This window comes from Mirounga leonina, unplaced genomic scaffold (assembly GCF_011800145.1).
Source record: "Mirounga leonina isolate KUSES-001 unplaced genomic scaffold, KU_Mleo_1.0 Mir_174, whole genome shotgun sequence".
Classification (NCBI taxonomy): Eukaryota; Metazoa; Chordata; class Mammalia; order Carnivora; family Phocidae; genus Mirounga; species Mirounga leonina.
In genome coordinates this window covers 13,096,345-13,110,891 of record NW_023270451.1, presented here as the reverse complement: position 1 = coordinate 13,110,891, position 14,547 = coordinate 13,096,345, and the positions used below count along the sequence as shown (strand labels likewise).

The window sequence follows — 14,547 nt, the reverse complement described above, 5'->3', positions numbered from 1 at the left end:
ATTATTCAAATTAGATAATCCACAGAGAGCTCACAAAACATACCTAACCCCATGCCACTTACCATACATAAGCTGCCTTCTACAACTTCCGTGTGCTGCTACAATGACTCCAGGTCCAACCCCCTGTGTGGCAGCCTCCTCTTGTTTAGAAACATGAGTACCAAAGAGTTCTGCTTTCATCAGTGTTATGTACTGCTATCAAAAAGTCCTTAAATCTTGTAAAACAGTTGCGTATACCTCAAGTCTGATATACTATGCTATTAATTTTGACTCTTTTATCAAAATAATACAAATAATAAAAGGTAACCTCTGTGAACATGAGAAAATTCCTTCTTTTATTTACCAGTCATTATTCTTTTCACATAAATTACATGTTTAGGGATGCCTGGGTGGCTCAGTCGGTTAAGCGTCTGCCTTCAGCTCAGGTCATGATCCCAGGATCCTGGGATCAAGTCCAGCATCAGGCTCCTTGCTCAGCGGGGAGCCTGCCTCTCCCTCTGCCTGCCGCTCCCCGTGCTTATAATCTGTCTCTCTCTCTCTCTCTCTCTGACAAATAAATAAATAAAATCTTTAAAAAAAATTACATGTTTAGATTCCTTTAGTTAGAATAGATTACATATTTTTGCACATTTACTGCACAAAGTATCAAAGGTATCTGCATTAATATAACAATTAGAACATAGAAAGGGAAATTATGTTTCAGAAATGGAATGTTTCAGATCGCATTTTTCTTTTTCTATAATCTTTCCACTCTAACCATTAAACTATTATATATAGCCTAAAAATCATTATCTATCTGAAATTGCCACCTAATTAACAATATTACTTTAATTATGAAAGATTATGGAAGTCCACAGATTAGAAGTTAACTCACAAATTTTAGTAAAGGAAATAAATTTGGCATTGAAATTTTTCTTATTGTTTACAAATTAAACAAAATAGTTAACAAAAAGTACTCTATCTGTATGTATAGTATATAGTTCCATATGAGAACTAGTAGAATGAGCAGCAGAGAAAGAATATATAAAACTAAAAAAATATGGAACTACAGAATTATATTATCATTGATTTCACTGTCTTCAATAATCAAGTAAATTAAACTTTCTACATTTTTTTTAAATTGACACTTAAAATAGGGTTTGCTTCCATTTTTAGAGAGGCAGAGAGATGAGAGAAAACAGCTTAAACCCAGGGAGAAAGTCTCACCCTGTAAATATACACCACAAAACTACTGCAAAGCCCTGAAAATTATAGAGCTTTGGAGGGGCCCAATATTCTGTGTAGTGGGGTTTTAAAAGACACCAGTGAGGCATTCTGGCAGAATGACAATTCCATCGGAGTAGTGACTAAAAAGCCCTCCACTTCCAGTAACATTTTATTTGTAAACTCCTGTCTTTCAGAGTTAAGCAGATGCCATTCTTGTTTAAATTTGACAATGATAAGCCAAAATTGAAATAGAGAGATGGAGATTTTAACATGTACTATGTTACTTTCTTACAGGAAACTAAAAAAAATATCTGATCATTACAGAATATGTTTAAAAATAAAGTTGGATACTTTAGAGGGAAAATTTAAAAGAAGTAAACAGAAAGAATCAACTATTGCATCTGTATGTTGATTTAAAGTGTTCTAGTTATGTGCAAAACAGTTTCCTTCATGTCAATACAACTTATTCTGTTACATCAGTATCTTATTAGTTTTTCTCTTGAAATATCTCTTTTCCTTCATTTGCTACATATGCCAGATACTTCTCAGTAACAAGTACCTTTGGGTAAATGAATCTTATTTATATAAAAGTGATCTAGACCAGAAGAAGCAAGCAAACTACAGCCCTCATGCCAAATCTAACCTGCTGCCTGTTTTTATAAATAAAGTTTTATTGGAACATAGTCATCCCCATTCATTTATGAAATGTCTATGGCTGCTTTCCCACTGTAACAGCAGAGCTGTGTAGTTGCAGCAGAGACTGGACAGCAAAGACTAAAATATTTATCTCTGGTCCATTACAGAAAAAGTTTGCCGATCCCTGCTCTAGACCAAGTCTGTTCAATAGAATGTTCTGTGAGGATAGAAATTTTGTATCTGCGCTGATCAAAAAGGTAGCTACTAGCCACATGTAGTTATTGAGCAAATATGGCTACAGTGATTTAGGAGTTTAATGTTTTTGATATATTTTTAATGCCCACATTTTATTTTGGCAAATCAACCCTAGTGACTCTGAGAAGTTTCTACCAGTATAAATCTGTGCTTATAAAAAACTTTCAGCACTAATACTGAAATGATTATTGGTGCTGCAATGGAAAGCATGTAGTAATTATAACTCTGCTTGTTAATATTAGATCTATCTAGTGAATTTTCTTTATTTCCTTTTCTGAAGACTAATTTATACCTTTCTCTTTCCTCAAACCTCCAAATTGCTGTTCCTTCCTTCACCATATCTCAATTTCGGATCTCACCTTTTAATTTATTGAGAAAATAAAATAAAAGGATGGAAGCATCACTATCTTCCACTGTCAAATCGGCAAAACAAGTCTTCTCTCTGCACTCAAATTTTTATATTCCTTCCTGTTACACTCTATATCAGTTCATATAGTTTGTTCATTCATTTTAATCTCTCCAGAACACTCTTATAACAATACTATAGTTTATCTGTTTTACTACTAATATGCATTTGAATTTTTTTTTTATACTAAGCTGTGTACATCTAGGTAAGCTGACAAGAGTTTTTCTAAGATACATTCCTAGAAGTGAGATTTCTGTATTGTAGGATTTAGACCCTTTTAAGTTTACTTGATATTGCCAAAGTGGTCTCCAAAATGACTGTGCCTATTTACATTTCTCCTACCAGTGAATGAGAGTTTTTCCTAAACCCTTGCAAAACTTGATATTGTGGCATTTTTAAACAAATTTCAAGGTATGAAATGCTACCTTAGTGTTATCATTTACATTTTTAAAAAATTTATTAGTAAAAGCAAATGTCTTCCCATCTGTATAGCACTAGTTCTTTCAGTGTATCACATTGCTACATTAAGAACATCTATGTACTTATTCATAACATTTATTCTCTTCCCAATAGTGCATTATTACAAACACTGCTCTAGTGAAAGTACAGGAATGTCTTACTATCTGTATTCTCACCATCCAAGTATTTGCTGTAACTTACAAAACTTTCTATTCCAAAGTCATTATTTTTTTAAGGGGGTGCATGCAGAGGGAGAAGGAGAGAGAAATCTCAAGCGGACTCCCTGCTGTGCCCAGAGCTTTACACAGGCTCAATGTCACCACACCGAGATCCTGACCTGAGCAGAAATCAAGAGTCGGACACTTAACCGACTAAGCCACCCAGGCGTCTCTATTCCAAAGTCATTATTGAATCAAGAACCTGCACCTTGGTCTGGGGTATAGAATTCACTGCAAACATACCTTGGTTGTTTATTAGATAGGATCGGGGTTATGCCTTATGAGTGTTGTTCGAACATATCATGAATCAACACTCATCTTTGCAGCACTTTTTTAGAGAGTGTAGCCTTTCCTAGGCCCTAGCATGAACCTTCCAGTTTCCTGAACTACTTGACACCTTCTCTTCTCTCTTCAAATTGTCAACAACTTTGTCCAGCCTGCAGTCTCAGTAATGACCTTCCTTATAATACCACTCTGATAAAAAAGAAGGAAATCTTCAAAATCACTTGCATCTGTACTTATATATTAGGTCTTTTTTTTTCCTGTTCCTATGTACGAAACATCACTGCTGATATTGAAGATTAATCCCTCCACAGCTTTGCTAGATCTTGTCATTAAACTCCTCAGAGCTTTGTTTCCAAAATATCCATTTTGTTTCTACTACATAATCAAATTTTCACTCTTTCCTAGATTATTTCCATCAGCATATAGCCGTATTCAAAAAAGCTTTCCTGGAACCCACATTCTTCAGTTACCACCCTATCATTATACTTCTCTATAGCAACACTCTTGGAAGAAATTATCAATTCTCTTTGTCTATTTCCTCAGCTTTCATTCTTTTTTATCTTAATAACTGCATTAATAATCACCAAATTTCCAAGTCATCAGTCCTCATCTTACTTAACTTCTCAGTAGCTATTAATTTCCTTGCATCACCTTGAAATTCTTTCTCCAGTTGGCCCCTAAGTTGTATTCCTACTTCATTAGCTACTTTTTCATGATCTTTGTAGCTGACTTCTCCTTCTCTCCTGTATTTCTAAATTATCAGGTGCCTCAGAGCTTACCCTTGGCCCTTCCTTCTGTAATTTCACACACTCCCTACAAAACTTTATCCAGTCTCATGACTTTAGATACCATCTATCTATTTTTGACTTCCAAATGTATATCTCCAGGCCTAACTACTTTCTTGATTATGATGACCACTAAATAACATATTGAATTATTAAATTATTATATTGTGCACCTGAACCTAACATAACACTGTATGTTAGTTATACTTGAATTAAAAAAAAAAAAAAAGTAGAACTTTTTCCCCACATATCACCCCAGTCTGCTTTTTCTCCCCATCTCAGGGAATGGCATCACCTTCTCTTGTTGTGTTAGATCAAAGGACTTGAAGTCATAATTAATTTCTCTTTTCTTCATATCCTATATGCCAACAACAATTTTTAAAACTATTTAATATGTAGAATGAGATACACACTGTGTCTATCTGCAAAAGCAAGAACAGTGGTTTACAGTATAGATGCTTGTCAAATATCTGTTGAACGATGAATGAATGCAGCAATAAAATTGTTTTTGGGTGAAATATGTAAATCTTTTCTTAAACCATAGTTAGCTTTCAGAACAAAAGAAATGAGGTGTAGCATTGCTTTTATATGCTTCTGTAAAAAATGCTCTAGAAATAGTCAATCGAGATTGTGATTATTTATGTTTTAAATTGATATTCCACGAGCATAATGGTTATGTTCTCTACTTCTTCAGGTGTGTTGTTTTGGCTTTCCTTCCTGGGTGGATTTCCTGATACTTTATGCTATTTCCACATCTTTCAATCTAAATATATAATTTAAGAAAAATTAGCCATTTGTGGAGAAAAGATAGTCCCTGGTGACGTTCCTGGGTATCTAGCAAAAGAAAAAGGCACACACAATTATCCAAGATGGATTTATAGTACTTCTGACAGCACAGGTTAAACAAATAGTTAACAAATTCAAAACAGAGCAATTCCAATTCTTCATTAGAACTCCTGAGTTCTGGTGATGAAGCATACAGTAGTAGTTAATTATTCTGATTTAGACTATGAACTACTGTAAGCAATAGAAGGAAGGAAAGGACACTCTACATTGTTATACGAATAAAAAACATACTTTGATGGGTCACAAAGTCTTTCAAATATTAAAGTTTGAGCCTTTTCGCTAATCTACACTTGAGTAGTGTAGTGAGTATCTGTTATTTTTATCTTGCTGGCATCCTTTTCTTTGCTGCTTTTCCTTTGAGAAGGGCAGTTCCTTCTTTCCCTGGGTGGAATCTATAATCACCTGGCTTCACTTCCTCAATTTCATTGTACATATGAAAGAAAAAGTCCAACTTCCTGGGCGCCTGGATGGCTCAGTTGGTTAAGCGACTGCCTTCGGCTCAGGTCATGATCCTGGAGTCCTGGGATTGAGTCCCGCATCAGGCTCCCTGCTCAACAGGGAGTCTGCTTCTCCTTCTGACCCTCCCCCCTCTCATGCTCTCTCTCTATCTCATTCTCTCTCTCAAATAAATAAATAAAATCTTTAAAAAATTTAAAAAAAAAGGAAAGGAAAAGATCCAACTTCCTTTTTAAATATTGATAGAAATCTTGGGAAAGGGATGCTATGCACTTTCCTCTGGCATTGCTAAGTGTAAGTATAATCCAAACTATATCTGATGATGGCAAGGAGACAAACTGCTTGAGCATGAAACCATCATAGAGTAAAATTGAGCATAGAGAGGGTACAAAAAAGAGGCATATTTTACAATATTTGATTACATTATTTGTATTCCTGGATCTAGCCATGGCTAAATGATCCCTGAATTTTTATGTTTCTGAGCCAGTATATTCTAGTACTTACTGATTTTTTTGTCACTTGTAACCAAAGTGTCCTTACAAGCACAAGATAAGGTTTCTATGTAAATATTTATGTAATTGTTTTTAATAATTTGTAATTAAAATGTATTAAAGTCATTTTCAAAGTACTCAATATCACTAGAAATAGAAAATATAAGCATTTAGAACATTTGAGTTTTATGTGAAATGACAACATAGCAAATTTTTTCAAAAAATCAACTAATAATACACAGTCTAAATGTAATTCTCACATTGCAGATGTACTAAGAAGGGCAGGATTATATTAAGTGATTGGATTGTTAAATTCATGTGATTTTCTTTATTCTGTCACTGTTACTTCTTAGTCTTCTTTCTGCATCCCTTTCTCTCAATTGCTTTTATTACTCTTTAAACTGTGTGTTATTTCATCCACCTATATGATTTCACCCCTGACCAATATGCTGACTTCCAAATTTGTATCTTCTCCCTGATTTTCAAGTTTCTGTATTCAACTGTTGCTGGATATTCTTTCTTACCAAAAAAAAAAAAAGAGTATAATTTATTTCTGTTATTTCTTAGTCTCATGTGAAATCATTATTAAAATTACTGGGTAAATATCAAGAGAGAGGAAATATGAGGAAGTAGCAGCTTTAAAATCTGTTAGTGTACAAGCTTTGCACGGTGGCAGTATCGTAGCCAATGAGGTTTATCCAAGGCACAATTATTGCTAATTAAAATCTGTTAGTGTACAAAATGATATAGCTAAATAGCAAGACAGAAGAGGCTGGGTATGTACATTAACTCCTTCTCCCCTGGGTCCCTTGCTGATCTACTTATTCTGGATAATTAAATCTAACATTAATGGAACAGGTGTTGGGTGACATACCCAACTCATTTCCCACCTTCTCTTCTCAATGCTTTTCTAGTCCTGTAGGGGCCATCTAAATTAACAGCCACCTTATTCAAATTCTGGGAGTGGTTATTGATTTGTCCCTTTCCCCAAGTCCTGAGAGCTAATCAAAGAATTTTCCATTTCAGTGTTCTCCAGTCATTTCTCTGTTCTTCAGCCTGGATCCTACTATCCTCATATTTTGTCTAAAAACTACAGCAACCTCACATTTAGCACATATCACTTTATGTGTCTGTCTATTCCTCTCGATGAAGAGCAATTTCCCTTATTATTATTATTCCGTGTTGAGGAGGTAAGGGATCTTAAGTCCTTTGAAAATATGGCAAATAGCATTTACCAGGTTTTATTTCAATTTCTATTTAAAAGTACCATTGCCTGGCAACTGACCAATGAAAATAGGGAATTTATCTAAGTTGTTAAATTTTTTTGTGTATTTTCAGCATTATATTTAGGGTTAATAATTTGCTTCATGATCCTCAGCCTTTTATACACTTATTTTTCAACTGATGGCTATGTGATGGTATTCCTCAGATTCTGTGACTTTGTAACATACTCAAAGTCATGTTTAATCCTTTGGATTATGAGATCTGTAATAAACCTAAATGAAATTCCTTTTGAGCCTTACATAATTTCAGATTTTAGAACCCGAGTACAAGTTGAGACATTCCCTTTGATGGAAATTTCCTTTCCAAGGTCATCTCCTTTTCCTCATTTCACTCTTTTCTCAAATATCACACCTCCAGAAAGGCCCTCCTAAACCATAATTGCAAAATAGCTGTCGGGCGCCTGGGTGGCTCAGTCTGTTAAGCATCCGACTCTTGGTTTCAGCTCAGGTCATGATCTCAGGGTCCTGGGATCAGCATCACGATGGGCTCCCTGCTCAGCGCAGTCTGCTTGTCCCTCTCCCTCCCACTCTGCTCCTTCTGCTCATGCTGTCTCTCTCAAATAAATAAATAATTAGAAAAACATAGCTGTCAATGTTCTCTGTGCTGAAAATCTTCTGCAAATCTCTATGTCTTCTTACCTTATTGTAAGAATTGCATAAAATTATATTTGTTTCATTTCTCCCTCTGTATTGTTCATTAAGGTATTACATTTTTTTGTTTGCATTATTAATCAGCAAATTTATTTCTCCTTCCCAATTTCAACCATATTATTGAGGTAATCATTTCTCCATTTAATATAAGCATAATATATAAACATAATCATTTTGCCTTTTGCCTTACCATTTTGTTTTCCTTGTTTTTAGCTCAGCATCTTTGGTGATATCCTTCTCTCCCAGTACATTAACTAAGTATTCTTCCTTTACTTATTCGTCTTATTTTTGATGCATTTAATTTTTATGTATCTTTATTAAAATATCTCTTTTCTTACTTTATTTCTTAGCTAAATTGCAGAGGATGTGAAAAAACTATTTCTTGGTTAGTTATAAGAGAACATTTGTATTTGGGAAAACTGTTTTCTCTTGGTTTCATCTCCTAAATTTAGTCTTATGGGGCAAAAAGGAAAAAGATGAACCATTAGTTTCACATCTTAAATTACACTGTCTAAGAATGACAAGTAAAAATACAGCAAAGGATTTGTATAATGGCTGTGGAATGACACCCACAGTCCATTCATTCCTAAACAAAAGCGAACCCTGCATAGTGACTAGAAATGAGCAGGGTACTTTCAAATTATTGGTTAACCACATTAAAGGTGATGAACTGTAAAAACGCAGTCACCAATGTACCGCAGTTCACACTGCGTGGACATTGCATTCATCAGTCACTCTTTATGACTGTTGTCATGCTTCCAGTTTCTAAATCTCAGGGGAGCTTGAGGTATAGGTGTTGGAAAAACAAGTAAACTCAGGAAACATTTTCTGCTCAAGTTCTTGGTAACTGTCACACTTGTGTACTTTGATTCATGTCAGGATTTAAAGGCAAATCTTAAAATCTGCCAACTATTAAATCTTTCTTGAACTATGATTTTTTTGTCTTTGGGTTCATCTATTTCCTAACTAGTAGAAAAATACATATGCCTATTTTAGCCTTTTGAGAGGAGAACATGAAGGTGCTGTGGTATTTGGAATGGATATTTTACAAATTGGAATTTGATTCTAATTTGACTTGGTTTAACACTCTCTCTCTCCCTCTCTCTGGATTTGGAATGAAGCTCTCTTGAAAATTAAGTATTTTTGAGTATGTGAAGTTGGGTAAGGGCATGGATTCTGAAAAAATCGCCTGTGTAAAAATCCTTTCTTCGTTCTACTGCCTACTGATTACATGACCTTCAGCAAGCTATGTTGTCTCATTCTTTTTAACTATAAAACGATTATAATATTGGTACTTAAATAATAGTGTTGTTGAAGGACTTAAATATGTTAAGAGGTGAGAGTAGGGAATGACATATTAGGTGCAATGCAAGTATTTGGTGTTATAATTACTTCTCAGATTTGCATTAGAGATTATTAGCTGTTATTTAGAAAAAAATAGAGCAAATCAAAATATAAGTGTTGTTTAGGAAAAAAATAAAAGCAAATCAAAACATGCATAAAAGAAAATTAAATCACTCATTTAATATGGTCAACAATTGGATGGGTAAGGAAGTTTTTAAATTTATACGAGTTGGAAGCCAAAATGAGTTATAGGCTGTTATACCTACTTATGGAATATGCATTTTTATGCAGTTCATAACATTTAAAATATTCCATAGTTTAAAATAATTATTCTACAGAAAATGGCATAATTAATATCTACATATTCCCATATTCCTATTTCTCTGCAATTTGGAAGCTTGTCTAAAAATAGAGGTGCATATGCCAATTTGTAAAAATATGATCAAGTAGGACAAAGGATGCCAGCTGACTTGAACTCTTTAAAGGAGATTAGTGGCTCCCTATCTTGTAAGTAAATTCAAAGTAATATTTGGTTTTGATAGGGGAGGAAATTTTTTGTCTTAATGTTAATTTGTTAAATCAAATATTGATAATACTCAACAACTGAAATTAAATTTTTTAAATTGTTTTTATTTAAAATACTGAAATCACTTTTTAGAAAGAGCACTATCTTAGAAAGAGATATCTAATATCTCAGGGTACTCTGAAATACCTTTCCCAAATACATATCTTTAACTTAGTGCCTATTGATTTAATTGGATAATTCTATTAAAAAATGTGTAGTAAATATTAGAGAAGAAACCTGGATCTCAAGAGAGGTTTGTTCTAGGGACACAGTGGAAGATATCTTTACTGTAAAATGCCTGGCAAATCTTGGGAGATTTTAAATATTTCCTTCAATAGTATTACTTTGAACAAAGGAGGGGATCCAAGTTTTGTGGAGCCTAAAGCCTAAACAACCTTGGGATTCTTCTTTAAGAGGGGAAAAAAAAAAAAAAACAAGGACAAAATTATAAATACAACAGTGAGTGCTAAGGGATATCTTGAAGAGAAAAAAAATACAACAAAATATAAATACTTAAAAGCTTCAAGTCTATAAGGATCACATTCATCATCAATAGAATTCATCATAGTCAATTATAATTTTTTGTCATTAAAATAGGGATGTTTATTTCAGTTCACAGGATTTTTATTCAATGATGGGATGGTCATGATTGTTTGGAGGTGTTTCATGAATTTAATAGTATCTTCATCAATGTATTTTATATCTAATTGCCAATAAAATATTTTTCAGATATTTTCATGTATTTCTCTTCTCTTCGTTAGATTATCAAAACTCAAATGGCTTATTTGTTACTTTCTTTTGAAATGAATATCTTCTTAAAGAATTACTACATCTAGTATTATCTTTTAAAAAGTACTTTTATCATTCATCTTTACTACCTTTACTTCATATCTCATTAATATTTCATCTACATTTTTCTCTGTCCTTCAATAAATAAATTTTAAAATGACAAAAGAAGACAAACTACAAGAAAAAAATGTGACACAAATGACTAAAGTCTTAATGTTAAACTGGAGTCATTAAGCCTTCACAAAAACACTAATAATATGTGAATTATGAAACCAGTGATATAGTCTCAAACTGACCCTCATTTTTTAGAATCTAAGTTTAAACGTTACTCATTCATGAAGGTTTAGATAAAGAACTGTTCATTTTAGACTGATTGTATATTTATATGGGTTAGATGATACAATATTCAATATACTCAACTATTTCATGCCAAAAATTCCTTCATTTTGTAAATGTTACTGAAATAAAAATATAATAAAACTCAGATCAAAAAGTAATGCTGCAATGAAATAAATATTTAACCAGTGAGTAAATTTCATATAGCAACTCCAGGAAAAGATAACAAAATGGTTACCTTGAAAAAAAAAAGTATAATCTTCATTAAATCCTAAAAGTACCTTCATTCCCAAATTGAATAGTAAAGAATATTAGCATTACACTGCATCCTCTTTAGTCCTTTTTATAACCTAGGTAAACATTAAAAGGTTGATTCTAATCTGAACAGGGAAATGTTATTTTGAAATGAAGGTTGACGAACATGTTGATAATCCCATTAAACTCAAATGATATAATTAACTTAAATTCAGAAAATTAAAAAGGTTTGTTGGCTCAGGGGAGTTGGTTTTTAAAAATCAGACCTTTCACCTTTATGTTACCATTTTGAATCCAAACCAGATAAAAAGAGACCGAAAATTGCTAACATATGATGTTAAGTGATGGCTTATAGGAAATGGGTTGGTGGTCTCAACTTAATCCCATGGACAGGTATTCACATCATTAAAAAGACCATCAGAGTTTGCAGTAATTTCTCTCTTTACATCCAGGCTTAAAAGAAACAAAGGAATTACTTGTAAAAAATCTGTCAAGGGCGAAAAAGCAATTGGTTGAAATAGATTCAGAAAAAAAAAATGTTTCAAAATAAAACTTATTTTTACAAATGATATCTGAACAATAAAAACTCTAAGATTAATAGTTCAATTATTTTGATAAATAATCTATACATTTCAAAGATCCTTTGGATTTGTCCATATTAGGGGACAATGAGGGACAACAGATCAAAAGATATTTGAGCAGAATTAACACAAAATTGAGTGCATGTGTGTGTGTGTGTATGTGTGTTTGTATATGCCTGAGAATGAATAGATTTTCATAAAATGTATTTAAATTTTCTCAAAATATTCCATGTAGAGTTAAATATACTCCTATATCTTTTAAATATAATAATTTTAAGTTCAAGAGAACTATTTTATAATGTTCATCTGTGTGATGAAAATGTTTCACATTCAGTAAACCGAACTCTGTTTCTGTAAATTAAAATAGTCCTGAAATTCAATATAAAATACACTTGAACTAGGATTTACTTTAAGTCAGTTCAATTGAACTCAAACCACAGAAGCTGAAAATCTCGAACTAGAAACATCCTTCACTATTTCCTCATGCAACTTTCCTTTTTTCCCATTTGACATTTGAATTTCCTTCTTTAATTTGTGGTCATTTTTTTTTTCCTTCTACTTCAATACATTTAGGAATGGAGAAATTATTTTTCATAAAACATCAAGTTCCATTCTGACATTGCTTGAGTGAATATTCTTATATGTATTGCATTGAAAATGTATATCCCAATCATATACATCAGTGGGTCCTAATTCTGCCTTCTATGGTGACATCTAAAAAGTATTTTGTCTTTTCCCAAAAATGGTATTTCAAATTGATCCTACCTTTCAGGCATACTCAGTTACTGTCTAAAACTACATAGCTAGTAACAGTTAAAGTAGCAATAGAAACTTTGGCTTGCCACCTTCACCAAGTCGTCCTGTGCTTTTAACCATGATGCTATCCTGCTTTCACACTGCTGATGAGGAAGAGAACAATGCTTTCATGAATGAGAAAGAAATAATTAAACACATGTTGCATAAATACCACTCTGAAGACATTTGATAAGGTTTTAAAGGGACAAGGCTTGGACAAATGGCTGGTTACAAAACTGCAGAATATTGGGCAGGACCAGGCATGAGTAATTTACAAATCGCCTGACTGGTTGGGTGTCTCAGGGTCCAGGAAGGAGAGGAGGTAAACAAACTCCAAAATTCTACTTTATTATATTAAGAGATGTGGCACAATCAGCCAAATGAAGTTCTCAAGAGAAAGTACAGATTGCCCGTCTCGGTGGAGATAAGTTTTCCTTTTAGGCTTCCATTACCTAAGATTGGGGGAAAAGAGGACTTCATTTTTCAGCTTTATTGAGGTGTAACTGACCAACAAAATTGTAAGATATTTAGAGAGTACAGAGTGATAATTGATACACATATACACTGTGAAAGAATGCCCCTCATTGTGTTCATTAACACATCCATCAACTTACATATTTACTCCCTACCTTTTTTCTTCCTTTTTTGATGAGAACATTTATGTTCTTCTTTCTTTGTGAATTTCAATACTATAATACAGTGTTACCAATTTTAGTCTTTGTGTTCTACATTAGACCCTCAGACCTTATTCATCTTATAACTGAAAGTTTGTACCCTTTTACCAGCCTCTCCTTATTTTCCCCCCAGCCATTGCCAACCACTTTTCTACTCTGTTTCTGTGTTCGACTTCTTCTTTTTCTTTTTCTTTTTTTTAGATTCACATATAAGTGAGGTATCAGACAGATTGCATTTTAATAAGTCTAAAATTTTAGATAATTGGAATAAGGATTCTAAGATGAAATTCCAAGTGAAATTGAACATATTTTGGTGAACGTGTATTTTTTAAAAATAATTTAATATTCCACCTGTGAAACAACAGTGGATTTAACAGTTTTCAATTCTTTCACAAAACAATTCTATTGTCAATATTTGAGTTGTGGTCAGGAATTTCAAATGTGTTAATTACGGAGACTCAAGTTTTTAAAGACCTTAGTGGATCTTTAGAGATGTTATGGAACTTTAAGATAATGTAAGAATTTAAGAAATTGAGATCCACAGAGATTGATTCATCCACACATAATAGCTAATAAATGGAAACTCTAGAAATTAAATTCAGAAAGGTAGGGTGGATTGAATCTGAAACATTTTATACCAATGGTTTTATGCCAGTAAGTCACAGATCACAGACGCTTGAGGTTTTCATATAAAACCGCATGTCTGTCAGAGGACTCTCACCCTGCTTTGCTTTGTAATAAATACCCTTAAAAAGATCAAAGCATTTTTGGTACCAAACAACATAATGTAATTGATGGTTTTCCTTATTGAACAAAAAGCCTATATCCATAGGGTCAAAGTTCTACACTTTAGGAAAGCCTACAACCTGCGACATATGTAACTACTGAGCAGGTCAGTTCATGTGGAAGTTATACTTGACAAGCAGGATTCTACTACTGAAGAAATTTTTTTTCAGTAGGATGTAGGATTTAAAGCTTAAAACCATTTGCATGACACATCAAGATATCATGCTTATTGCATATTTAAATGCATACAAGAGCCAGCAGCTATCTCAGATGAGTGAAATGAGCTTGGTAGGTAATAGGGACTGGTGAGGACTGTGGCAAACTAAAGAAACCACATCACAGCTCAATTCCAGCCATGTGGGAATGTAAACATAATGTTGCCAGATTATTGGTTTTCTTTTAAGATCATTTGGAAATTCATGGTTTTGAGTTTTGGTTTTGTTTT

The 14,547-nt window shown here is 33.2% G+C and overlaps 1 long non-coding RNA gene and 1 pseudogene across 1 annotated transcript in view; both read left to right on the top strand.

The window, feature by feature from the left end:
* LOC118020698 overlaps nucleotides 1-14,547 on the top strand; it is a 415,672-nt gene that overhangs the window by 160,635 nt on the left and 240,490 nt on the right. The gene's annotated exons all lie outside the window — the stretch shown is intronic.
* On the top strand, nucleotides 6,702-6,888 carry LOC118021464 (annotated as a pseudogene).